This window comes from Carcharhinus amblyrhynchos, chromosome 6 (assembly GCF_965287045.1).
Source record: "Carcharhinus amblyrhynchos chromosome 6, sCarAmb.v2.hapA, whole genome shotgun sequence".
NCBI lineage: Eukaryota > Metazoa > Chordata > Chondrichthyes > Carcharhiniformes > Carcharhinidae > Carcharhinus > Carcharhinus amblyrhynchos.
In genome coordinates, this window is record NC_137329.1 from 15,002,683 (window position 1) to 15,030,581 (window position 27,899).

General features: G+C 44.1%; 1 long non-coding RNA gene across 1 annotated transcript in view; it reads left to right on the forward strand.

The window, feature by feature from the left end:
* LOC145343711 (uncharacterized) overlaps nt 1-27,209 on the forward strand; it is a 45,060-nt gene extending 17,851 nt beyond the window's left edge. The window contains exon 3 of the long non-coding RNA XR_013886779.1: nt 25,613-27,209. This is a non-coding gene — a long non-coding RNA (uncharacterized LOC145343711). The remainder of the gene's footprint in view (nt 1-25,612) is intronic.
* The last annotated feature ends 690 nt before the right edge of the window (nt 27,210-27,899 follow it).

A 27,899-nucleotide genomic window follows, 5' to 3' on the forward strand; every position in this document is an offset into this window, starting at 1 on the left:
AGTTGTCACATTCAGGTGTCTGTTCGGAGACACTGAGGGAGAATTTAGCATGGCCAATGCACCGAACCAGCATGTCTTTAGGACTGTGGGAGGAAACTGGAGCACCCGGAGGAAACCCAGGCAGACATGGGAAGGACGTGCAGACTCTGCACAGACAGTGACCCAACACAGGAATCGAACCCAACTCCCTGGTGCTGCGAGGCAACAGTGCTAAACAATGTGCCACATTTAAATAGTGCCTTCAATGTAGGGTAATCAGAGATGAATCATAAAATCCCTACAGTGCAGAAGGGACTGTTTGGCCCATTGAGTCTGCACCAACTCTCAGTCAGAGCATCTTACCCAGGCCTTCTCCCCCACCTGATCTCTGTAACCCCAGACGTTTATCTTGACTAATCCATCTAACTTACATACTAAGGGAAAAATTAAGCATGGCCAATTCACCTAACTTACACATCTTTGGACTGCGGGAGAAAAATAGAGCACCTGGAGGAAACCCATGGAGACATAAAGTGGAGGGGGGGGGGAACACATAAACTTTACACAAATGGTCAACCGAAGCCAGAATTGAAACTGGGTCCCTGGTGCTGTGAGGCAGCAGGTGTGCGGAGCCTCACGGAATCTTTCTGTGGTGATTGTCCCTTTAAGGACAACACAGCAGGAGAGGGTCATCTGGCTTTGGATTGAGAAAGGGTAATTACCTCAGGGGATGGTGTCCAACCTTGGGCAGTAGACAGTCTGAAGATAAGTAGAAGACATATAGGGACTGGGGCAGCTGGGGGATACCAGCCCCAGTTTATGCAAATGAATAAATACTCTCTGTGTCCCTGATGAGTCTGAAGTCAGCGAGAAATCATCAAACTGAATTGACACTCGGGGAAATGTTTCTCTTAACTTCATGAAACATCGTTAGCAGTGACTTGTCCAGCCTCCTCATTTCTGCTCCACTCTGCCTCAGATGGTGCTCACTGTCCAACTAAGTAACACATAACTGGCCTCTAAGTTAACCCCAAAATATGTTCAAGCTTTTTTTAACGCCTCTGAGTCCTCAATGACAAACAAAATGCCAATTTACAATGATCGAGTTTTGTTAGAAAAAATACTTTTATTTTACCATTTCACGTCAAATTGCTATCAATTGTCAATCTGATTCAACGATGTTTTTAATAGGGCAGGAATTAGTGGCACATTGTTATCAAGCTATGTGGATGTTCACCCAGTCAGGGACTTCATCAAGAACCTGAAAATATAAGGGTTTTACATTGGGAGTGAACTTGGAAATTTTAGCTGAATTTGCACCACCCGTACAGTGGTTTAGCTCAGTTGGTTGGACAGCTGGTTAGTGATGCAAAGCGGGTTCAGCGCAGGTTCAATTCTAGTGCCGGCTGAGGTTATTCATGAAGGCTCTGCCTTCTCAACCTTGCCCCTCACCTGAGGTGTGGTGAGCCTCAGCTTAAATCACCCCAAGTCACCTCTCCGCTCAATGGGGACAGCAGCCTTATGGTCACCTGAGATTATGGCAACTTTCTCTTTGCAGTGCTGATGTGAAGTAGTTTTGTGTTGCTGTGGTATTAGGATGTTGGCACATACATCAGTTTTCAGGGCTGGACCTGATTCCCGAGTATGGCAGAATTGCAAATGTGTGCCCTGTCTGAGAGAAGAAATGAATGCCATCGTTGAAGAATAAATGAAGCCTTACATTGCACCACTCTACCTTACACATCTCCATACTGATCAGCTCACAAATAATATTGAATCAAAGGTTCCCTGCCAAATCAGGGACATATTCTGCAGTAGTCCCATCAGCAGAAGTAACATAGAATTAAATGTTTGTGTGAGGAGATGAACTTTATGTAGCTATCTATCAGTGACAGAAATATGTAGAAAAAATTCATGCTTCAATGGAAATATTATAAAACAATTCTGTCTTACAATGCATTGTCTTGTGATCCAGTGAAATGGGAATTGGATACCAATTTCCTGGTAACAAGTCAGTGACAAGTTTTTCATCCTTGATAGTTGATGTTCATATCAGGTATGAGGTTGTTTCATCATATTCAAGATATCATGGATATGTACCACAATCCCATTGGCTTGATAATGACCTGATATGAACATGTTATTGATATGAAACAAATTATGGTCTTCAAATAAGTTGTCTTAAGGAAGCAGCTGGTTAGCAGTCTGGTACTGACTACTTTGTCCTTAGGTTTAAACTTAGTACGAAGACTTTTGGCTTTAAAACAACATATCTTCAACACCTAACTGAAGATGAAAGGATGCATATTTTGCAACAAATGCATTTAATCTTGGGCCGAAAAGTCACAGTGTTGACTGCTTACATATTTGCAGGATGAATGATTTTTTTTTATTTGGAAGTTACTTTCAAAATTTAACAACTAAATTTGCTCCATTAAGGACTCCCTAAGTTTGAAAGATCGCTAAAAGGCAAGATCACAACATCTTTTCTTAAAGGTTGTCTGAGATACTAAAAGTGTATTTCACCACTGGTTTCCTAGTGTTATGCATGGATTGGTACGATCACATAACTTATTGATATGGTGAGGCATTTCCAGGATGCTGTAAATAAATAAACATTCAAGGAAAATTTGTGCACAAGGTTATAGTTTTCCATGTGGTGGTTTAGATAGAAATTGCTGTTGGAATCATTAATAACTATTAAATGACAACCTGCGCCAAAAGTAATGAACCACAATCACCTGCAAATGTAAAAGCTGCATGATGGTAGCAGTAATAATGTCACAAAGCATCAGCAAGTGAATGCAAAAGGTAGGGAATCTTTTGTGAACAAGGGCTATAGCATCCCATAGTAGCCCAGTCATCACACAAACCAGCCTCCCATCCATTGACTCCGTCCGCACTTCCTGTTACCTTGGAAAATCAGCCAGTATAATCAAGGACCCCATGCATTCTGGACATACTCTCTCCACCTTCTTCCATCGACAAGAAGATAAAAAAGTCTGAGATCATGTACCAACCAACTCTTCCCTGCTGCCATCAGAGTTTTGAATGGACCTACCTCATATTAAGTTGATCTCCCTCTGCGCCCTAACGATGACTGCAACACTACATTCTGCACTCCATCCTTTCCCTGTCCACTGTGATGAATGATATACTTTGTCTGTGTAGCACACAAGAGACAATACCTTTCACTGTATACCAATACATGTGACAATAATAAATCAAATCAAATCATAGAATCCCTACATTACAGGAGCAGGCCACTTGGCCCATTGAGCCTGCACCAACAACAATCCCACCTATCTCCGTAACCCCATGTATTTACCCTGCTAATCCCCCTGACACTAAGGGGCAATTTAACATGACCAATCAACCAAACCCACATATTTTTGGACTGCGGAGGGAAACTGGAGCATGCAGTGGAAATCCATGCAGACACGGGGACAAAGTGCAAACACCACACAGGAAGTCACAGAATATGGCGAATAGGAATAAACCATTCGACCCTTTGATTTTGCCTTATCATTCCATTTGACAATGGCCGACCTACCTCAGGCAAATGCTGTTAGTGTCAGTCACCATAGTAACAAGCAGTGCAAGCAATGAAGGAAGGAAACTTTGCAATTAATAAAACAGTTTATATTAACTGATACCAGGGAAGACATTCTGGGGTATAATTTTACCCTACAGTCAGAATACCACTTGAAAGTTTTGAAATCCAGCCTTGTGACTCATTCTCAGATGTCCATTAATCTCTCTACATTACTGGCCAAATTTCTTTTTTGCAATTCACGCAGAAAGTAATTACTTTCCCCCATTGTCACTACATGTACACTTGTGTTGTAAGTTGAGATGATTGACATCCAGTTCCTGGGAACTGGCTGCTTTATGACATATTGTTTATTGTACAAAATGAAAGTAGTGGGCGTGAGAAGACTAGGGTTGAGCAGGAGAAATCAGGTACACTAAGATGCCTTGAGGGCTTATGTGTCAAATTAACTCTCAACATGAAAATATTGGCCTGGATTTTATGAAGTGACTATGTTCACCACTGACCTGAAAGAAAGGTGTCCACAAGGGTTGCACCAATCTCTGTTGCATGGATTTTACCTGTTCCAATGTCAAGGTGATTCTGGTGACAGCTATAGGGGATCTCTGAGGCCTAACAGCAATAATGTCACCATGCAGGCTTGGCAGCCATTTCGAAGAATTCTCACTTAATAAACTAGGAAATAAAGTGTACCAATCATCCTTCAGGTTTTAATCACTTTGCAGAGCGCAGGATAAAGACTGAAACATTCATTAAGTTAGAAACTGAAATGTCACAACTCAGTTTTAAAAATAATTAAATTCATTATAATAAAAACCTATGACATTTTTATCATAATGGAGGAATTTAGCATTACAAAGCTAGTCTTTCAGCGTCAGAGAGGCTGCTGAATGATAATTGTGAACTTAATTTCCCTATAAAATCTCAGTTGCACATCATAGATGTGGAGTTGTTGGTGTTGGACTGCAGTGGGCACAGTAAGTAGTCTCACAACACCAGGTTAAAGTCCAACGGGTTTATTTGGTAACTTGGACACTCACCCGATGAAGGGTCAATGCTCCAAAAGCTTGTGCTACCAAATAAACCTGTTGGACTTTAACCTGGTGTTGTGAGAATACTTACTGTACGCATCATAGAATCATAGGATCATATAGTGCAGAAAAGAGGCCCTTCAGCTCATCGAGTCCATACCAACATATGTGGAACACTTGACCTCCCACTTTATCTCATTTGCCAGCGCTTGGCCCAAAGCTTTGGATGTTATGACGTGCCAAGTGCTCATCCAGGAATTAAAGGGTCTCAGGCAACTCACCTCTACCACCTTCCCAGACAGTGCACTCCATACCGTCACCATCCTCTGTGTAAAAACGATTTTCCTCATATTGCCCCGAAACCTCCTGTCCCTCACCTTGAACCTGTGTTCCCTTGCGACTGACCTATGGGGAACAGCTGCTCACTATCCACTCTGCCTGTGCCCCTCATAATCTCGTACACCTCAATCAGGTCTCCCCTCAGACTTCTCTGCTCCAACAAAAACAACCCATATCTACCCAACCTCCCCTCATGACTTAAACGTTCCATCCCAGGCAGCATCCTGGTGAATCTCCTTGTCATACCGTCTTGTGCAATTTCGATAATGTGTCAAGCAGAACTGCACACAGCTGTGGCCTCAACAAAGTTCTATGCAACTCCAACATGACTTACCTGTCTTTGTAATCTATACCTTGATTGATAAGGGCAAGTGTCCCCTAAGTCTTTTCCACCACCCTGTAAATGTGCCCGTCCGTCTTCAGAGATCTGTGGATTAAACACATCAAGGTCCCTTTGTTCCACAGAATTTCCTGGTGCCCTACCATTTCTTGAATGCTTCCCTGTCACGACACAACATTTTCAGGGGTTTTTACAGGTGGTAAAAGTGGAAGTTCACCTCATGCGATTTCCAAAGATTTTCAATTTCGGGGACATCAATGGGGCACTGTGTGGAGCAGGAAGGAATCATCGGCATTTAAATAATTATGTGTGCAGACATCAGAAGTTGCTATCGGTATCACAGGTGCCATGACAGTGAACATTGGCAATTTTGCAATTGCAACAACAGTACATCCAGGCCAAAAAAACTTGTGCAATATTCACAGGGACTGATGAGCTGCAAGAAAATGACGTGGTTTTCTTCCCACGCTTCATGTGATAACATTACCACATTCTGTTTTCAATTTGAGCAGAAATGAATGAAAACAATCTGTATATCTTCTGCCTGTATCTGTGATACTTCATGAAACATCTTTGTGTGCCAAAACGATCCCCAGTCAATTGTCCGAGATGCACAGGCCTTCTCATTTATTTTGTCATTAAGCTTGACTTAAACACGTGGAAATAACAGATTTCCTTCAAAGAGAAGACTTGCATTTATATGCTGCTTTATCAAGACTCTCTGAAGCATCTCAAAGTGAATACATTTGAGATTCGCTCACTTTCTCGGGCCAATAATAACACTCAAAAGTCTCTGGAAGGTGGAAATCTATGATAGCAACAGGAAATTCGGAAACACTCTGCCGATCAGGCTATACTTGCAGAAAGAGGAAATTTGGGATAACAGCTGGAATTTTGCCGCCTAGCCTGCCCCAGAATCGGGGCGGACAAGTATCACAGAACGGTATTCTCCGTTGGCTATGGGCGGGAAGCAGTAAAATTCCAGCAAACATGTTAAGACGATGATCTAATGCCAGAACTTTAGTTAAATAGTATAATTTATCAGATTAAGAACCATTGATGCGTCATGATGACTTTACTTCATTTGTTCTTTTAGGTTGAGCATTCCTGGCAAGGACATTTGTTAGATGTAGTAAATTTGGAGGCCACTTGTTGTGGCTCCAACAAGAAAGGGTTATTGGATATATAGTATATATAACATTTGTACAGGTCTACTCTCTTCTCCTCACTGGATCCCGATGAGGATCCTCCCCTATCCCAGGATGTGTGCCCTTGTACCTCATTGACCCAGCTTCCCATGCTGCCGTTACATAGGGTCCAGTTCAATTACATGGCCAAAAAAGGAATGACCCTTAAAGTAGACATGTCGCCGCACTAGTATTTCTAGTTGTACCAAGAAGATCACGGTGAACCTTCTAATTTATTTTGTTAGTGTGTGGGTGATTTGTTTAAGTGCATGACACCTTTAACATTTCTTTCATAGCTATGCATATCTCTCTCTCTCTCGCTTGCTCTCTCGCTCTCTCTCTAGCTCTCTCTCTCTCTCTCGCTCTTGCTCTCTCTCTCCCTCTCTCACTCTCTGTCCAGAAGCTTTCTGAAAACCCTTTGACTGTTACCCAAGTCGGAGCAAGTATCTCTGTGTTGGATAACTACTTTGCAAGTTGTCTTTAAGTCTTTAAGGGAAATATTGCTTAATTGGAACTGAATAGTTAGAAGTTAAAAGTTTGTTTATTTTCATGTGTAACGAATGTTCAATGGTTAAGAGTTAAACTTTTTTTATGGAGGCATATTTAAACTCTGTTATGATTAAAGCTGTTTCTGATATAAAATTGACTAAATTTTCAGTGGAATCTCTTCTGAGGTGAAGCATCCTTTCCTCACATTTATGTCAAAATAGAAAAAATTGTTTTTCTGATCTTTCTGGAAGTTTCTGATCCGGTATCCGACCATACGGAGTCATACAGTTGTGCAGCTGGGACGAAACATTGGTTGTGAACTTTCTTGTTGGGTGTTGTAGTCCTTGTGGTAATGGTGCTAGGTTGCAAATCTCAGAATATTAACATGGTGGTGATGAAAGAGGTGTATTGTCTGAGGCATGGCAGTGTGTGTGACCTGGGACAACACATAGAGGATGCAGATCTCACTGTTAGATAACACCTGCCTGCTGATCTTCATGCTTCTTGCCCCATTCTTCTTACAGTAACAGTGCCACATGAAGGTGGACTCATGTTCACTTATCACTGATTTGTGAAATCGTGCTGCTTGGGGCATTTTGCTTTGCCTTTCTTTGACCTAGAGTTTGCATTTTTCCTTTTTATTCATTCACTTGCATTGCAGACAAGGCCAGAATTTATTGTCCATCCTTAATTGTCATTGAGATGGTGGTTCTGGTCTTCTTGAATGAGTTGCTGGGCCATTTCAGAGGGCAGTTATGGATTGCTATGGGCAGCATGGGTTTGGTCTAAAGCCACATGTAGGCCAGACTGGACAAGGAAGGCCAATTTTCCTCCTTGAAAGACATTAGTGAACAACGCACTGGTAATTTCATGGCCATCATTAGAGATTCAAGCATTTCTTTTCTTCCAGATCGATTTAACTAATTGAATTTAACCTCCCTAACTGCTCTGGTGAGATAGAATCATAGAATTCCTGGAGTGCAGAAGGAGGCCATTCAGCCCATCGAGTCTGCACCAACCACAATTCCACCAATGCCCTATCTCCAGACCCTTACATATTTACCCTGCTAATGCCCTGACATTAGGGTCAACTTAGCATGGCCAATCAACCTAACCCGCACAGCTTTGGACTGTGAGAGGAAAGTGGAGCACCCGGAGGAAAGCCATGCAAACAGGGGGAGAACGTGCAAGTTCCGCAGGTTCCCGAGGCTGGAATCGATCCCAGAACCCAGGCACTGTGAGGCAGCAGTGCTAACCACTCTGCTACCATGCTGCCCATGGTCACTAGTCCAGGCCTCTGAATTAGTGATTCAGTGACCTCATTGGTGTTGTGTTTCTTGCCAATTTGCAATCCAATTCTCAGTAATGGGTTGGCAAGGAATCAGAGAAGGTGCAGAGGGTAAGTGCATTTTATCATTTGGGAGTACTGACTAATGTCAAAATGAATCAAAATTGTCTCTTGCTTTTCCATGTTAAATGATTTTTTTAACTTGCGGCAACGCCCACATTTCTTTTGCATAATGCTGAGAGTGAGGGGGTGTTGCTGTGGTGAAAGCTTTACTGGTTGTTGGCAGTGTGATTTTGGATAAAGCCGTTTTTCTGGTACGCCCAGTCTGTTGACAAAAAAAAGAGATATTTTCCACCACATCATGATGAATTATTGAGGTCCCCAGTCACCTTGGCAAAGTATTTCCTTGTCCTCCCACGGCATAAATAAAACTCACCAAAAAAAAGCTAGTCAAAACTTCTCTTTCCCTTCCCACAGCAAGCTATATGTCTTGGCTGGGTCATCAGAGAACATTGCAGAGATTATGTACTCTGCCCCCTCCCAAGGGAGAAGGGGAAAATCCACGTGCCAGTTACCTTGCTGCTCAGGCATACTTCTTGGTGTCTATTTACAGATGATCATTGTGATCGGTCTGGGTGGAATTTATCTATCCACCCTTTTGCCTGGGGAATGGCGAGCATGTGGGGAAAAAGGTGGATGGGAAATAGTCAAATACCTTCTTTTCGCGTATCTCTGTCTTGTTGCGCTACCTTTCCTGCTGGTGACTTGGACATTTATATGCTGTCAGTTCTGGCTCAGTAACGATACCCACACCTCCTCCAGGCTTCTGATCTCGTTTTGGGGACGTGAGCTTGAAATCTGGCCTGAAGTGCTGGTACAGTACTAAGGGGAGTGCTGCGCTGTTGGAGGTGCTGTCCATGATATTGACTGGGGATGGGATTTGGGGCTGAGTGGGAAGAGCCTAGGTCAAAAGGGTCACAGCGCCAGTGACCGGGTTCAATTCCAGCCTTTGGTGACTGCCTGTGCTGAGTCTGCACATTGTCCCCGTGTCTCTGCGGGTTTCCTCCCACAATCCGAAAGATGTGCTGGTCAGGTTGATTGGGCATGCTAAGTTCTCCCTTTGTGTCCGGGGATTGGCAGGGGTTATGAGCATAGGCCTGGGTTGGATTGTTGCCGGTGCAGACTCAATGGGCTGAATGGCCTCTTTTTGTACTGCAGGGAATCTATGATTCTCTGAAAAATCTGGTTTTGTATGTGCGTTTTAACAGACTCCTTGCCTGGAAGCTAAGCTGGCTGCCTGACACCTGACAAAGGCTTCAGAAATGGCTGCATTCCAGAATCAGATAAATTTAATGGTTTTGTTGTTCGGGTAGATTTTTCGTGTGGAATTGGGGTGGGGGGGGAGCACATTGGTAGAACAATGTTGGAGAGGTTCAGTGATGATCAAGGGGGAAAGTAAGGAAGATTGTGAGGGTCAAGAGTGATCTTATGGTTGGGCGGAAGAGATCACAGGGGTCAGAGTTCACAGAGGAGTATGAGATCATGAGAGGGAGATGGGGTGAAGGTGGGTAGAATGTGTTCATGGGGGAAAGTGTTGCCCCACTTTGGCGTAGGGGCTATTGGTATTGTAGTGGAGATCACGAACATGGACGGAGAGTTTACAGGTAAGTTAGTTGGGTCTACTGGAAATACTCTTGCTCCTCTAAGCCCACAAGCAGCGTTGCAAAGGTATTTAATTTATGCATGGACACTCTACTGGAGATTTGCAAATGCTACACCTTAGTTCAAAAAGGGTATAAAGAAAAATCCAGAAACTACAGTTGAAACTCAGTGGCGACAAACCTTTCAGTAACAATAATTTGGGACAAAGTTAGCAGTCACTTCAACAAGAATGGATTAATTCAGAAAAGACAGCTCAGATTTATTCCAGGAAAATAAAATTTAAATGATTTGATTGAGCTTTTTAATAGGGTTGATAAGAGTAATGTTATTAACATGGACTGTATGGACTTTCAAAAGGTGTTTGATAAAATGCCACATAATAGGTTTGACAGTAAGTTTGGAGCTCACGGAATAAAAATATTGGATATGCAGTTGGTGTGGTGACGGAGTGGCTATGAACGGTTGTTTTTCAGACTGAAGGAACATATACAGTTGATTCCCCAGGGGTCAGTACCAGACCACTGTTTTTCTATATATTTTGCATTCATTGTGGGCACCGCTGGCTAGGGCCAGCACTTATTGCCCATCCCTAACTCCCCTTGAGATGATGGTGATGAGTAGTCTTGTTCAATCGCTGCAGTCCGTGTGGTGTTGGCACACGAACAGTGCTGTCATCGAGGAAATTCCAGGATTTTGACCTGGCAGCAGTGAGAGAACAGCGATTTACTTCCAAGTCAGGATGGTGAGTGACTTGTTGGGGAATTTGCGGGTGGTGGCATTCCCCTACATCTGCTCCTTTGTCCATCTCGATGGTAAAAGATGGACTAGGAAAGTGCTGGTTAAGGAGCTTTGTTAAGTTCCAGCAATATATCCAGCTGCCACTGTTCATCGGGGGATTGAAGGCTTGTGGATGGGCTAGCAATCAAGCCGATTGCTTTGTCTTGGATGGTGTTGAGCTTCTTGAGTCTTGTTGGAGCTGCACTCATCCAAACAAGTGGAAATTATTCCCTCACACTCCTGATTGTGTCTTGTAGATGGTGGACAGGCATTGTGGAATCAGGAGATGAGTTACTTGCCACAGGCTTCCAAGTCTCTGACACCCCCCTCTCATGATGTGGAGATGCTGGTGTTGGACTGGGGTAAGCACAGTAAGAAGTCTCGCAACACTTCTTAAAGGTACAGACAATGTGAGTGGAGAGAGGGTTAAGCACAGGTTAAAGAGATGTGTATTGTCTCCAGCCAGGACAGTTAGTGAGATTTTGCAAGCCCAGGCAAGTTGTGGGGGTTACAGATAGTGTGACATGAACCCAAGGTTTCATACTGCCTGCACTTTTAAGGCTTGATTACCTGTAAAGACTCGCATTCCAACCGTTATTTTGAAAATTGACTTTGTGTCTTTATATGCCCTGTTTGTGAACAGAACCCCCACTCATCTGATGAAGGAGCAGCGCTCTGAAAGCTTGTGGCTCGTGCTACCAAATAAACCTGTTGGTCTTTAACCTGGTGTTGTGAGCCCTCTCTCATGGCCACAATATTTCTATGGCTAGTCCAGTTCAGTTTCTGATTGATGGTAACCCCAGGATGTTAATAGTGGGAGCTTCTGTGATGGTAATGCCATTGAATATCAAGGGGAGATGGTTAGATTCTCACTTGTTGCAGATGGTCATCTCCTGGCACTCGTGTTACTTTTACCATTTGTCAGCCCAAGCTAATAGAAGTATCGTGAACTGTGAGAAGGATATTGAGGGGACTGAGGCTGGTTAAATGGACAATGAAATATAATGTAGAGAAATGTGAAGTTGCTGCAAAGAATGAGGAAGGGCAATATAAAATAAGGAATGCAATTCTAAATGGAGGTAGGAAGAGAAGTCTGGGGCTTAGTATGTACAAGTCATTGAAAGTAATGGGTCAATTTGAGAAATTGGTTTATCAGACAGCTAGGCCCCTGGCTTTTACAAATAGAGTACAAATGCAAAGTGGAAGTCATGAATATCTACCCAACACTACTTCGACCTTTACTTGAATATTGTGTCCAATTGTGGATACCACACTTTAGGAAGGATGTGGTAGCTTTAAAGAAGTTACAGAAAAAGCATTTGCAAGAATGGTTCCAGAGATACAGGACTCGGTTACCTGGCTAGATTGGAGAAGCTGTGGTTGTTCTCATTATGCAATCTGAGGGGAAATTGGAATGATGTGTTCAAAATTATAAGGGACCTGAACAGACTGGATAGAATTCTGCCCACTGGCATTCAGAACCAAAGCAAGTGGGTGGCAAAGGAACCAATGGCAACACGAGGAAAATCTTTTTTATGCAGTGAGTGTTTAGGATCAGAGATGTACTGCCTGGGAATGTGGTGGAAGCAGGTTCAATCATGACTTTTCAAAAGAGAATTGGATAATCACCCTGAAGAGAAAGAATTTGCAAGACTACAGGGAAAGCCTAAGGAGTAGGATTACCTAACTGACTATTTCAAAGCTGGGTAATACAGTGACACAGTTGATCCTCATTGTGTCAGGGATCCAGGTTCAAATCCCAGCTTGGGTGACTGTCTGTGTGGAGCTCGCACATTCCCCCTGTGCCTGCATGGGTTTCCTCCAGCTGCTCCGGTTTCCTCCCACAGTCTGAAAGATGTCCAAAGATGAGTGGGTTAGGTGGATTGGCCATGCTAAATTTCCCCTTAGTGTCAGGAGAACTAGCTAAGGTAAATGCATGGGACTATGGGGATAGGGCCTGGGTGGGATTATGTTTAGTGATGGCCTGAATGGCCTCCTTCCGCACTGTATGGATTTTATGATTCGATGTGTTGAGCTGAATAGTCCCCTAGTTCTCTGTAACAATCCTATGATTCTTGTCTCCTTTTCTCTGCTGGGTTTCCCGAGCAGCTCACAGTTAAAGGCAATAATCCTGCAATCATGTCATCTCCTTAAAAGATTTCATTGATTGACCTACCTGAGAGTGGACAGGTCACCTGCACCTTACCTGAACTCTGCTAAAACTGGAGCTGGATGAGTTGGCGGGGAGTTGAGTTCCTTTTTCATGCCTTTATCATCTTAACTAACCAAACTAAAACACATCTACCAATTTTTGGACTGTGTCCCATACATTCAGGCTGTCATCTGGATGAGATGTTTAACCAAACCTCTTTCTGAAGCATGTATACTTGAAGGGAGTAAGGGTAATCCCACCTAGACCCTATTCCCATAACCCCACGTATTTACCCTGCTAATCCCCTGACTCACGGGTCAATTTACTGTGGCCAATCCGCCTGACCATCACATCTTTGGACTGTCGGAGGAAACCGGAGCACTCAGAGAAAACCCACGCAGTCATGGAGAGAACGTGCAAACTCCACACAGTCAGTGACCCGAGGTTGGAATTGAACCTGGGTCCTTGGCACTGTGAGGCAACACGGTTAACCACTGTGCCACTGTACTGTGAACACCCAGTAAATTTCCACATTTACATCCAATTTTTTTTATTCATTTGTGAGACATGGACATCGATGGCTGGCCAGCATCTATTGCCCATCCCTAGGTGCTCTGAGAGGGCAGTTAAAAGTCAACCACATTGCTGTTGCTCTGAGGTCACAGACTAGGTAAGGATGGCAGATTTCCTTCCCTAAAGGACATTAGTGAACCAGATGGTTTCTGACAATCCACAATGGTTTCATGGGCATCAGTAGATTCTTAATTCCAGGTACTCGAATTCAAATTCCACCATCTGCCGTGATGGGATTTGCACCCGGGTTCCAAGAACATTAGTTTAGTTCCTGGATTAATAATCTAGAATAATACCACTAGGCCATTGCCTCCCTCTTAACACAGTTAACAGATTTCCTCCTCCTTTTTAAATAAGAATTCACATGATTATGTTTACAACCAAAAATTGAAAACAAACTAAATCAAAAACCTCCATATTGTGTACAAAGCATTACATTGTGAGACATCCCTCCCCTCAGAGTGATAAGAATTTCTTTGCACACGCATTTCTTTTTGTGAAACAATCCAACAGTTGATGGCTTGCAACCACCCATTTAATTTTTAGACATTTTCTTTCTCTCCAGCACTTATTTCAAGTCAACAAGGTCAATCCATAAACTTTCCTCACTCACATTTTTTCATAGCGTGTGCATTATCTCACAAAAGGGCAATTATCAACATAACATTCAGTGGGTACGCTATCTTCAGTGTGGTGAGGCTTTCTGACAAATCGGAATCCACATCCTCTGCCTCCACTAGCGCCAGTGCTTCAGCAGCCAAAGAACATTCAACAAATTATTGTTTTAGTTTCCCCAATCTAAAGGTCAACATTTCCCATTTTCACTCATCTGAAACCTCAACAGTAACAAAGTGGAAATAGTTGAGAGTTTCAAGTTTCTAGATGTCCAGATCATCAACACCCTGACCTGCTCCCTCCATGCTGATGTTGCAGTTAAGAAAATCCACCAACCCCTCTATTTTCTCAGGAAGCTAAGGATATTTGTCATGTCTGCTCCGATTCTCACCAACTTTTACAGATACGCCATAGAAAGTATCCTTTCTGCTTTCATCACAGCTTGGTATGGCTCCTGCTCAGACCAAGACCACAAGAAACTACAAAGGGTTGTGAATGTAGCCCAGTCCATCACGCAAATCAGCCTCCCATCCATTGACTCTGTCTACACTTCCTGTTGCCTAGGAAAAGCATAATTAATGTCCCCACGCACCCCAGACATTCTCTCTTCCACCCTCTTCCTTTGAGAAAAATATATAAAAGTCTGAGATCACATACCATCCGACTCAAGAACAACTTCTTCCCTGTTGCTGTCAGGCTTTGGAGTGGACCTACCTTATATTGAGCTGATCTTTCTCTACACCCTAGCTATGAATGTAACACTGTATTCTGCACTCTCTCCTTTCCTTCTTCCCTGTGTACTCTACGTATGGTATGCTTTGTCTATATAGTTCGCAAGCAACAATACTTTTCACTCTATCCCAGTACATTGATGTCATACGATGAAGAAGTCAAATCAAAATATTATGAGAGATTAGCATGTGAAGCAAAACTAAAAATGAGTAACTTTATGTCTATTGGGTCACCTGAGGATGGAAGCTTGAAGGTGCATTTCTCCAGGTTTAATTTTATTAACACTTCAAAATGTCCTTTAGACGTTGGCCTGAATTTTTCAGATAGTGGTGGGCTCGTCTCTCACCATCCGAAAAGATGGCGAGGAACACATGCCCACTGACTGTAGCTGCCCTGCTGCCAGCTTACGCCCCAGTGAACATTGCCTGGCATTGGGCGGGAGTCTCCCCACCCGTCCCTCCCCACCACACCCCCTCCTTCTTCACTCGGGAGGAATTTCAGCCTTAGCGACCAAATCAGCTCTCAAGCCCCGCCTGCAAGAGCACTACAGCGGATCAAAAGAGAACTGTGCCAGGCGGCAGATGACTCAGTCTGGGAAACGGAGGAAAACATAAGCGTCAGGGGTTCTAGTGCGAGGAAAGTAGGGAAGGCCTGAGGGTTTGCAAGGGAGAACAATCAGGGTCCTGGAGTGAGGGCCATGAGGAATGAGGTCCAGAGGTCACTGGGCCTTTAACAGGAAGTTTCCCCAGTTAGAAGGGCGCTTCTGATGGAGGGGCCCCCTCCTCCTTCTCACATGAGATCTACCTCGGATTATTTCCAGCTTTCCCCCATGGAGCCTGAATCCTCCTGCCAGTTTAAAAATTAAGGCGGGGCAGGAAATGGCCTTTCAGTGGCCATTAGGGCCTCAAGTGGGAAAAGAGTAGGTTCCCCATCTGAAACCTTGCCCATCCCTGCGTAAAATCACTACAGAGTCAGGCCACTGGGACCCAGAGGGAATTCCATCGTGAAATTTTATACTGCTCCACCCACCTGTCCCAAAAAACCCACTTGCAGGAGCATGAAATTCGGGCCATTCTCTTCCTTAGGGAGTTTGACCATAGTACTAGAAATGAGGATGTTTGTTAGCCACCTTTAGGTAAGGAGGATGTTTGTTGGTGACTGCACAATTTTCAGCACCATTCACGACTCCTCAGATAGTACAGCAGTTCATGTACAAATGCACTAGACCCGGACAATATTGAGGCATGCGATGACAAGTGACACTCACGCCACACAAGTGCCAGGCAATGACTATCTGCAACAAGAGAGTATCTAACTTTTGCCTCTTGGCATTCAATGGCATTACCATCACTGAAGCCCCTACTGTCCACATCCTGGGGTTCCTATAGACCAGAAACTGAACTGGGCTAATGACAGAAACACTGTGGTGTCAAAAGCAGGTCAGAGGTTCAGATTCCTGCAGCGAGTAACTCACCTTCTGACACCCCAAAGCCTTCCCACCATCTGCAAGACACAAGTCAGGACTGTGATTGAATATTCTCCACTTACCTGGATGGGTGCAGCTCCAACAACACTCGACACCATCCAGGACAAAACAGCCTGCTTGATTGACACCCTATCTGCAAATATTCAATCCCACCACCACTGACTCACAGTGACAGCGGTGTGTACCACCTACAAGATACAGTGCAGGAATTTACCAAGGCTCCTTAGATATTGGGATTTGCCTTGTAGGAGTCTCAGACAGCTGTACATTGGCTGTCTCTTGAGGGAGCACATTCGAAATGCATACCCTCACCCTCATTTTTCTTGGCATCTACCCTCTCCCCATCCTCCTCAATAGCACTGAGCTATTCCCAGAGCGAAATTACCTTCTGGGGCCGATCGCAGCCGGAAGAACTTCGCGGGTCCGTGCCCGCCAACATAGAATTGACACCAATATATTTAAAAGCCCCACAAGCTTGGCTCTCAGTTTTAAACTCCACTCAAATATTATTAATAACACTTCTCATATTCCTTGGTGCTCTCTTCATGGGCGGCATGGTGGCACAGTGGTTAGTCCTGCTGCCTCACAGCTCCGGGGATCGATGTTCAATTCCAGCCTTGGGTCACTGTATGGAGTTTGCAAGTTCTCCCCGTGTATGAGTTTCCTCCGGGTGCTCCAGTTTCCTCCCACAGTCCAAAGATGTGTAGGTTACGTGCATTGGCCATGCTAAAATGCCCCTTAGTGTCCTGGGATGTGTAGGTTAGAGGGATTAATAGGGTAAGTATGTGGGGTTACAGGGGTGGGGCTTGGGTGGGATTGTTCTTGGTGTAGTCTCGATGGGCTGAATGACCTCCTCTGGACTGTAGGATTCCATACTGTTTTTCCATTATGATACCTACAAAATTATCTTTCAGTTGAACACAACCCATTTTCAGCAGAACATCTTACTGACAAATATCATATCCAGGAGGTGCCTTTCAGGCCACAGATGCATTTGTTTAGTGTCCATAGATTTCCTCTTGCTGCCCCTTTGGTGAAACACTTCCCTCTAGGAAGCATCCCTCTCCCGAAATGAGGTTTTTATGTTGATTGACATACTCGCCCGTGGATATGTGGCCAAAAGAGTTTAAAAGATCTTTTAAGGTTATGGTTCCAGCTGTGGGAGAAACCGTTCTAACATCTGTATCACTCAGTCACTCTTCAAATCCCTTGGCAATTGGCCTCAGTTTACCCCTATAAGCCCTATCTGCAAGGACCTTCTCAGCGCAGATCCACTTAATGCAGCAAAGTTGTTTGATGCTTATTTTGTGCCTCAGAATGAGCTGCAAACTCTCTCTAGCTATCTGCCTGGTGCAGCGGTTAGCACTGCTGCCTCACAGCACCAGGGGCACCGGGTTCGATTCCTGGCTTGGGTCACTGACTGTGTGGAATTTGCACGTCCTCCCCACGTCTCTGGGTGCTCTGGTTTCATCCCACAGTCTAAAGATGCGCTGGTTATATGCATTGGCCATAGTAAGTTCTCCCTCTGTGTACCAGAACAGACACCAGAATGTGGCGATGAGGTGATTTTCACAGTAACTTCATTGCAGTGTTAATGTAAGCCTACTTGTGACACCAATAAATAAATTATAAAAATTAAGAAAAAATAACTCTCTTTGCTTTGCCTCTTCTATTTATTTATCTCCAAGTTTATTGATGGCCACTTGTCATGAAGACTTCCTCTTTTTTAGTTCTGTTTTTAGTCCTGTTCTGTTTTTTTTATTTTATTGACTAATGTAGTCGAGGTGGGACCTCAGCTTCCACTGCAACATCTGTCAGAACTGTGACTGTGAGCTTTCTCCATTGCTTTGTTGGAAATTTTTTCTTTGGCGTGTGACCAACCTCTGATACCAGAGTCATCCCTGGACTCACTATCACACGCACTATCACGTGCTTTCTTACTTCCCGCTCTTTCATCCCATTTTCCAAGTCCATGAATGTCACTTCTTGGCCATTAACTTGCCAGGAGTTTTTCCAGCATGAATCACGCTGTATCCCTACATTCATTAGGTCCCTCTGGGATATACATCACCCGCATGCCCACTCTTAGCAATTGGTTGGCAGGTATATTAGTTCTGTTCGATGTGACTTGATGACTCAAGTTACCACTACCCAGCCCTTGGTCTAACACACTTGGGGGGAACCTTAGCAGAATTTGTTAAAGTGTCAGTTCTGGCAAGAAAACCAGTGTGTGCCACTCTGGCGGGTAAAGTTGGCTGCATAGAGATCGGGGCACCATAGCTAAAGGGCACACCAATCTGAACAAAAAAATCCACATTAAAACTGAATGAACAAGCCTTCCCCAGACTTAGAGAAATAAAATGGACATCTGTAAACAAACTAAAGTTAAAACCCAGAACAAAAAATACACTCGCCCCCGCCAACACATATAAATGACTACCTCCCTTCGCCCCGTGATGCTCCTACTAGTGCTCTCCCTGGCAATGCCCCAGCATTGTCCCCAGCACTGGCAGTGCCAACCTTCCACGCACCTGACGAAGGAACACCGTTTCCGAAAGCTTGTGAGATTACTATCAAATAAACTGGTTGGAATCTAACCTGGTGTTGTGAGACTTCTTACTGTGTTTACCCCAGTCCAACGCCGGCATCTCTACATCATGAGTGCCAACCTCCGCCAGAGGACAATGCTAGGTCAGTGACCAGCCATGCCCCTCTCCCCTGGGGGTTATACTTACCCTTGCCCTCCGCGAGGGATCCCTCAACAGCTTTAAGTTTTAAAATACCTGTCCAGATGTGACATCGCATTGATGAATACTCGGAGAGGGGAGATCATTTGACGAGGGGGGTAGTTAATTACATTCAAATTTATTCAAATATATTAAAATCAGGTTCTCGCCTTGATAGTGTAAACCTGATTACACTCTTGACAAAGGCCAATGAAAATCGGAAATCGCGGTCGCGCTGGAGCGATTCATGCTTTCCAGATTTTTACCACACTGTGCCAAACCCAGAAAGGGGCCAAAATCCCCGTGACCTCAGACTTTTGTATCTTTTCCCGCTGGAGGAAGGTGGAGGAGAGAACGTCCGGGGTGAGTGAGCTCCATGATTATGCTGACTGCTTTGCTAAGGCAGCAGGAAGTATAGACAGAGTTAATGGATGGGAGGCTGGTTTGAGTGATGCACTGGGGTTTGTTCGTGACCTTATGTAGTTATTTGCGGTCTTGGTCAGTGCAGGAGCCATACCGAGCTGTGAATCACCAAGGTTTCCTGGCCACTGAGATCTCCCAGTCCTTCCGAAGATGACTCCACTGCAGGTTCCCTGGTGACAGGACAGGCGAGCAATGTAAATTGCCATTGACTTTGGTGAGATCGGTAGATCCCACCAGCAGCCAATGGCCAGTCACCTCTGCTACAGGAAAACATGCCATGGTGGGGTGGGGGTGTTTTTGGGGGGGGGGGGGGCTGGAAAATTCCAGGCCATGAGTCTGGGTTGTGTTCTCAAGGTAGTTAAAGGAAATGTTACAAGAACACTGAGGGGTTTTAATATTGACCTTTCAGTCCTGTTAAAAGCCCAGACAGGATCACTGCACCTATGCAGCTAAATGAAACGTGCTGCGTCTCTACAAAGCAATTGCATATGAGCAGCAGAGAGAAAACACAAGGTGAGGGGGGGGAATCCCAAGCCAGCAACTCATCCAAAACTAAATCATCTGTAGCATTTCCAGCAGAACTTTCCGGGTACAGATTAACCCCTCCAGTTACCCACATACCCACTGGAACTCATTGGCCAGAATTTCCTGACTGTTCATGTCGATGCGATGTTCCCATCCCGCTGTTGTGAACGGAGATTTGGCTGGGCACCAAATTCCCTGACTTTGCTGCAGTGGGAGCGTGCTGTGAATGGCTGGTAAGATCGTGCGCCCTCCCAAGTTGATGAATATGGTCATCTTCACTTTGAAGAATGAAGACAAGACCCTTTTGGACCAGAAATATTGAGAAGCTTCCTATTTTAATGATAAACTTGGAAGAGGATTTGTAAAGGGGGCTTTTTCTTTTTGCCAGCAGTCCCATTGGCACAGTGGGTGACACAGTGGCACTGCCGTTAGCACTGCTGCCTCACAGTGCCAAGGACCCAGGTTCAGTTCCTGGCTTGGGTCACTGTCGGTGTGGAGTCTACACATTTTCTCTACATCTGCAAGGGTTTCCTTCAGGTGCTCCAGTATCCTTCCACAGTCCAAAGATCTGCAGGTTAGGTTGATTAGCCAGGTTAAATTGACCCTAGTGTCAGGGGATTCACATGGCAAGTATGTGCGGTTATGGGATTAGGACCTGGGTGGGATTGAGGGTGGTGCAAACTTAATGGGTTATAAGAACATAAGAAATAGGAACAGGAGTAGACCATCTAGCCCTACGAGCCTGCCCCGCCATTCAATAAGATCATGGCTGATCTGAAGTGGATCAGTTCCACTTTCCCGCTTTCTCCCCATAACCCTTAATTCCCTTGTCCATCAAAAACCTATCTACCCATGACTTAAATATATTCAGCGAGGCAGCCTCCACCACTTCAACAGGCAGAGAATTCCAGAGATTCACCACCCTTTGAGTGAAGAAGTTCCTCCTCAACTCCGATCTGAACTGCCCCTCCCTTATCTTGAGGCTGTGCCTTCTAGTCCTGTTATCCTTTCTAAGCGGGAAGAATCTCTCTACCTCTACCTTATCCGTCCCCTTCATTATCTTAAATGTCTCTATAAGATCCCCCCTCATCCTTCTAAACTCCAACTAGTACAGACCCAGTCTATTTAGTCTCTCTTCATAGTCCAACCCCCTCATCTCCGGTATCAGCCTAGTGAACCTCCTCTGCACTCCCTCCAAGACCAATATATCCTTTCGCAAGTGCGGCAACCAAAACTGCACACAGTACTCCAGCTGCGGCCTCACCACTGCCCTGTACAGTTGCAGCAAGACCTTCCTGCTTTTATATTCTATCCCCCTCGTTATAAAGGCCAACATCCCATTCGCCTTCTTGATCACCTGCTGCACCTGCAGACTGGGTTTTTGCGACTCATGCACAAGGACCCCCAGGTCCCTCTGCACCGTAGCTTTTTGCCTTTTAAATAATAATTCCTCCGACTGTTATTTTTGCCAAAGTGGATAACCTCACACTTGCTAACATTATACTCCAGGGGTTGGATGAGGTTGAACGACTAGGGAACTACTTGGGGTTGAACTATTAGTGAACTACTAGGGGTTGAATGGCCTCCTTCTGCACTGTAGGGGTTCTATGATTTGGAATAGCTGAGGCAGTGCCTGGCATACACATCTGTAATTATGCACCCTGTCCCAGGCAGAACATTTATGCTGTGCGAGAGATACAGTTAAACAACTTAATAATGTTCTTAGCGATTCCAACAGTGGCTTCATGAGATGATCTTAGCCAATAGCCGGAGATCTGCACAGCTCACTGCTGTTCAATTTGCCCAAACAGCTGAGGAAGTTCCTGCAGCAACTGTTCTGTGTGACATCACTAATGGTGGAGATTAAATTGATTTAATTGTCAACGGTGAATTGGCCGTGACATCGTGGTAAAGTCACTGGACTAGTAATCCAGAGGGCCAGACTAATGCTCTGGAGACATGCGTTCAAATCCCACCACGGCAGCTGGCAGAATTTAATCATGATTATCAGAATCTGGAATTATAAAGCTAGTCTCTATCATGGTGACCATGAAGTTATTGTTGTAGATGGCCATCTGGTACACTAATATCAGGAAATTTGCTGTCCTTACCTGCTCTGGGAAAGAGGTGATTCCAGGCCCACAGTGGCACGGTGGTCAGCACTGCTGCCTCACAGGTTCAATTCCCAGTTTGGGTCTGTGTGGCGTCTGCATGTTCTCCTCGTGTCTGCGTGGGTTTCCTCCGGGTACTCCGATTTCGTCCCATAGTCCAAAGATGTGCGGGTTAGGTTGATTGGCCATGCTAAGAAATTGCCCCTTAATATCTAGGGATGCGTAGGTTAGACAGATTAGTGGGTATAATATGTAGGGATTTGGGGTAGGGCCTGGGTGGGATTGCGTTTGGTGCAGACTCAATGGGCTGAAGGGCCTCTTTCTGCACTGTAGGGTTCTATGATGTGCTAGTTAGGTGCACTGCCCATGCTAAGTTCGCCTTCAGTTACCCAAACAGACACCGGAGTGTGGCGACTGGAGGATTTTCACAGTAACTTCACTGCAGTGTTAATGTGAGCCTACTTGTGACACTAGTAAGTTTAAAAACTTTAAATTCCCTCTGAAATTTCCCAGCACTCTGTTGTGTCTAACTGGTATGAAGCCTAAAAGAAGGAATAAAAATGGATGGATTAGCAAGCATCGACCTAGGTACTGGAAATAACAATAGCACACTCAACCCTGTTGACCTTGCAAAGCCCTCCTTATTGTTGGCAAAAGAGATATTTGCCTTTTATTATCACGACAATTAGCAAGAATAGAAATACAAGGGGAAAACAACAATTCATGTTTCATGGGATGAAGATGTTGATAGGTTGGCAAGTGGAGTCTGATTGGTTGAGGCATTGCCATGGAGAGTGCACTAGTTGATGATGACTGACAGTTAATTGCCGAGCATTGTTTGGAATTTAATCCAGGCAGGTTGAAAATGATTGGCCTTGGGAATGAATTGGCATATGGCTGCCACTTATTTTGTTTAGTTGAAACAGGCGCAATCTATGTATATATTCTTCCTGTCTGCAAAGAAGGGGGCCCTGTGTATTAATTTATGTAGCTTCCAGTACACATGAATGCACCACACTGCGAGTCTGACAACCTTAAATTGGTTGTTAGTGCAATTCTTAGCACATTGAGCATTGCTTAGCAAAACTAAATCACGTGGGATTGCGATATGGTAATATATTGGCATGGATTGAGAATTGGTTGTAGACAAAAAATAGAGAGTAGGTATAAATGGGTCTTTTCTGGAGTGGCAGGCAATATCTAGTGGGGTCTCACAGAGATCAGTGCTTGAGCCTCATCTTTCATAACATATCATCAATGATTTGGATGAGGGAACCAAAAGTAATATTTCCAAGTCTGCTGATGACACAAAACTTGATGGGAAGGTGAGCAGTGAGGACGATGTTAAGAGTTAGATTTAGATAAGTTGAGTGAGTGGACAAATACATGGCAGATGTAATATAATGTGGATAAGTGAGAAGCTATCCACTTCAGTAGGAAAAACAGAATGAGCAGGTTATTATTTAAATGGTGACAGACTGGGAATAGCTGTGGTACAAAGAGTCATGCTACTTAATATGATCTCCCTGTCTTTGAGATGCAGATCTTACATACCTTGCATCACACTGGTAATGAAATCCATGTACCACATTATGCATGTTAGGAGGAATGTCTTTTTGTCTTGAGGGCATGAATCAGCATATCCCAGCCACTATTCACAATGGATTGTACCCAACCAGACGGTGCTTGCAAAATGCAAAACACTAGGTGTGATTCCATGATTGTTCAACATTTGCTAAATAATATGTGACTTTTCACAAAATTTCTGAAAGTTCAAATATACTTCATTTGCTGGTTCTCCCGTATCTATTCGCTAGTTACAACCTGAAAAAAGCATGATTTCTCTTTCATAAATCCATGTTGACTTTGTTTAATTCTGTTGATACTTTTTAAGAGTCCTCAAGTGTGCTAACCAGCACGACCTTTATAATAATCTCTGCTGTAGCATTCTACCAATGCAAGGCTAAGCGGTCTGTACTTCCCAGTTTTCTCCTTCCCTCCTTTTAAATAGCCGGGTTACATTTGCCACCCCCCAATCTGCTGGGACTTTTCCAGAATCTATAGAATTTTGGAAGATGACAATCAGCACATCCAATATTTCCATGACCGCATCCTTTAGTCCCCTGGGATGTAGATTATCAGGCCCTGGAGACTTATCGGCTTTCAGTCCCATTATTTTCTCCAGAACTTTTTTTTAGTAATACTAATTTCTTTCAATTCCTCCTTCTCACTCTTGGTTCCCTAGCATTTCTAGAAAGTAATTTGTGTCTTCCTCTGTGAAGGTAGTTGTTCAAATGCTCAGCCATTTCCTTGTTCTTTATTATAAATTTTCTTATTTCAGATTGTAAGACCTTTGTCTTCACTAATCTTTTTCTTTTGACATACTTATGTAAGGTTTTATAGTCCACTTTTGTGTTAATTGCGTGTTTACTCACATATTATATTTTCTCCTCTTAATCAATCTCTCAGTCCTCTTTTGCTGAACTCTGACCTGCTCCCAATCCTTACTGTTGATACTTTTTCTAACAACTTTATGTAACTCCTTTTCGGAATACTAGCCTTAATTTCTTTTGACATCTACGGTTGGGCTGTTACTCATATTGTGTTTTTACACCAGAAAGCAATGTATAACTGTTGCAATATATGCATTCTTTCTTAAATATTAGCCAGTGCCGATCCAACATCACGCCTGTTAATCAAATTTCCCAATCTATCTCAGTCAACTCGTGCCTCATATTTTCATGGTTTCCTTTATTTAGATTTTGGACCTTAGTTTTGGATCAGATTTCTTCACTTTCCATTCCAATGAAGAATTCTATCATGTTCTGGTCACTGTTCCCTAAAGGACCATACACATCAAGATTATTAATTAACACTTTCTCATTACAAAATCTAGGATAGCCTGTTCCCAGTTGGTAAGAAACCACTTTGTTCACATTCCAGGAATTCACCCACCACTGTATTATTCCTAATTTGTAGATTAAGGTCACCCATGATTAGGATCTTGAAATCATAGAATCCTTACGGTGCAGAAGAAAGCCATTCAGCCCATCGAGTCTGCACTGACATCAATCCTACCCAGGCCTATCCCCGCAACCCCATATATTTAATCTGCCATTTCCCCTGACGCTAAGGGATTCCGTACCACTACTCTTTGTAGGTGCATAGACAGCTCCCACTAATGTTTTCCACCCTTTGTTGCTTCTCAGGTCCGTGCAAAATGATTTTTCATCTTGATTTTCTGAACCAATGTCCTCTCTCACTATTGCAATGTTTCATCCTAAACTAATAATGCCTTCCTCCCTCCTTTTCTGTTTTGCCTGTTCTTCCCAAATATTGAATACCCTTGGATATTCAGTTCCCAGCCTGGGTCACCCTACAGCCATGTCTCTATAATCGCAATCAATTTGCATCTCTTTGCATCTACTTACTCATCTACCTTACTGTGAACGTGTTGTACATTCAGATACGGTGCGTTTAGATTTGCCTTTTAAACAATTTTGCATTTTTTTTGTACCTTTGCCCTATTTGCTGCTCACACTTGTACCCTCTCCCTTCTGCTTTTGCTTTCTACTGTCCTTGCATCTCTGATTTTGTTTCCCTCTCTCGTGTCTCGTCATTCAGGTTCACGTTCGCCTGTCACTCTATTGGATCGGATTTAAGGTCTGCTATCCTGCCCCATCCTGTTGTGAATGCTGGTGGACAAATAAACAACTAACCGGAAGAAGAGGAGGCTCCACAAATGTCCAAATCTTTAATGATGGAGGAAGTCCAGCACATCAGTGCCAAAGACAAGGCAGAAATATTAGTAACTATCTTCAGCCAGAAGTGTTGAATGGATAATTCATCCCAGCCTTCTCTGTAGGACCCCAGCATCGCAGATCTGCTGTACGTGATATCAAAAAATGATGGAAGTCACTAGATGCAGCAAAGACAGCGGACCCTAACAATATTCCATCAAAAGGACTTGTGCTCCAGAACTTGCCACACTCCTATCCAAGCTATCCAGCTAAAACACTGACATCTATCTGGCAATGTGGGAAATTGCCCAGGTATATCCTGTACACAAAAAGCAGGACAAATCCAACTGGGCAATTACTGCCCTATCAGTCTACTCTCGACCATCACCAAAGTGATGGAAGGGTTGTAGCCATTTCTATCAAATACCATTTACTCAGTGATAACCTGCTCACTGTCCCTCAGTTTTGTTTCCACCAGAGTCACTCGGCTCATGGCCTCATTACAACCTTTGTTCAGACATGGACAAAAATACTGAACTCAAGAGATGAGATGAGAATGACTGCTCTTGATATCAAGGCAGCATTTTATGAAGTGTGGCATGAAAGAGCCCCAGCAAAACTGCAGTCAATGGGATCCAGGGGGAAATCTCTCCATTGGCTGCAGTCACACCTGGCACAAAGGAAGATAGTTGTGTTGGTTGGAGGTCAATCATCTCATTCTCAAGACATCACTGCAGACCTTCCTCAGGGTGGTGCCCTAGGCCCAACCATCAGTCAATGGTTTTCCCTCCACTCTAAGGTCAGCAGTGGGGAAGTTCACTGCTGATTGCACAATGTTCAGCATGATTCACAACTCCTCAGATACTGAAGCAGCCCATTTTTAATTGCAACAAGACCTGGACAACATTCAGTCTTGGACTGATAAGTGGCAAACAACATTCACACTACAGAACTATCAGGCAATGACCATCTCCAACAAGAGAGATTCCAACAACCTCACCTAGACATTCAATGGCTATTACCATCACTGAATCCTCCATTATCAACATCCTGGGTGTTGCTAAATAAGAGCAGGTCAGAGGCTGGAATTGTGCAGAGAATAGCTTGCCTTTGATTCCCCAAATCCTGTCCACCATCAGCAAGATACAAGGTGGGAGTATGCTGGAATACTTCCCCTTTGGCTGGATGGGTACAGCTCCAATAACACTCAAAAAGCTGGACACCATAAAGGTCAAAGCTTGACTGACACCCCACTAATCATTTTCAACATTTATTCCTTCACTAACTCATGCACAGTTACAGCAATGTGTGCAAACTACAAGATGCGCTGCAGCAACTCACCAAGGATTCTTAGATTGCACTACCAAAACCGTAGCCTCTAACACAAAGAGAGTAGTTGAGAATCAACTATTTGGAAATATATTACCGTTCCTTTGAAATGGCTGGATCAAAATCCTGGAATGCCCTCCCTAATGGCATTATTTAAAAAGTAGGGAGGTCTTGCTGCAGCTGTATAGGGCATTGGTGAGGCCGCAGCTGGAGTACTGTGTGCAGTTTTGGGCGCCGCACCTGCGCAAGGATATTTTGGCCCTGGAGGGAGTGCAGAGGAGGTTTACTAGGCTGATACCGGAGTTGAGGGGATTGAGCTATGAGGAGAGGCTGAATAAACTAGGCTTGTACTCGTTAGAGTTTAGAAGAATGAGGGGAGATCTCATTGAGACGTATAAGATGATGAATGGGATGGATAGGATAGAGGTGGAGAGACTCTTCCCGCTCAAAAAAGACAGTAGGACTAGGGGGCACAGCCTCAAGATAAAGGGGAGGCGGTTTAGAACGGAGTTGAGGAGGAACTTCTTCACTCAAAGGGTGGTGAATCTCTGGAATTCTCTGCCCGTTGAAGTGGTGGAGGCTGCCTCGCTAAATATTTTTAAGAAGCGGGTTGATGGGTTCTTGATAAGAGAGGGGATTAAGGGTTATGGGGAGAGGGCGGGAAAGTGGAACTGAGCCACAACAGATCAGCCATGATCTTATTGAATGGCGGGGCAGGCTCGAAGGGCTAGATGGCCTACTCCTGCTCCTATTTCTTATGAGTGTCACAAGTAGGCTTACATCAACACTGCAATGAGGTTACTGTGAAAATCTCTAGCCACCACACTCTGGCGCCTGTTTGG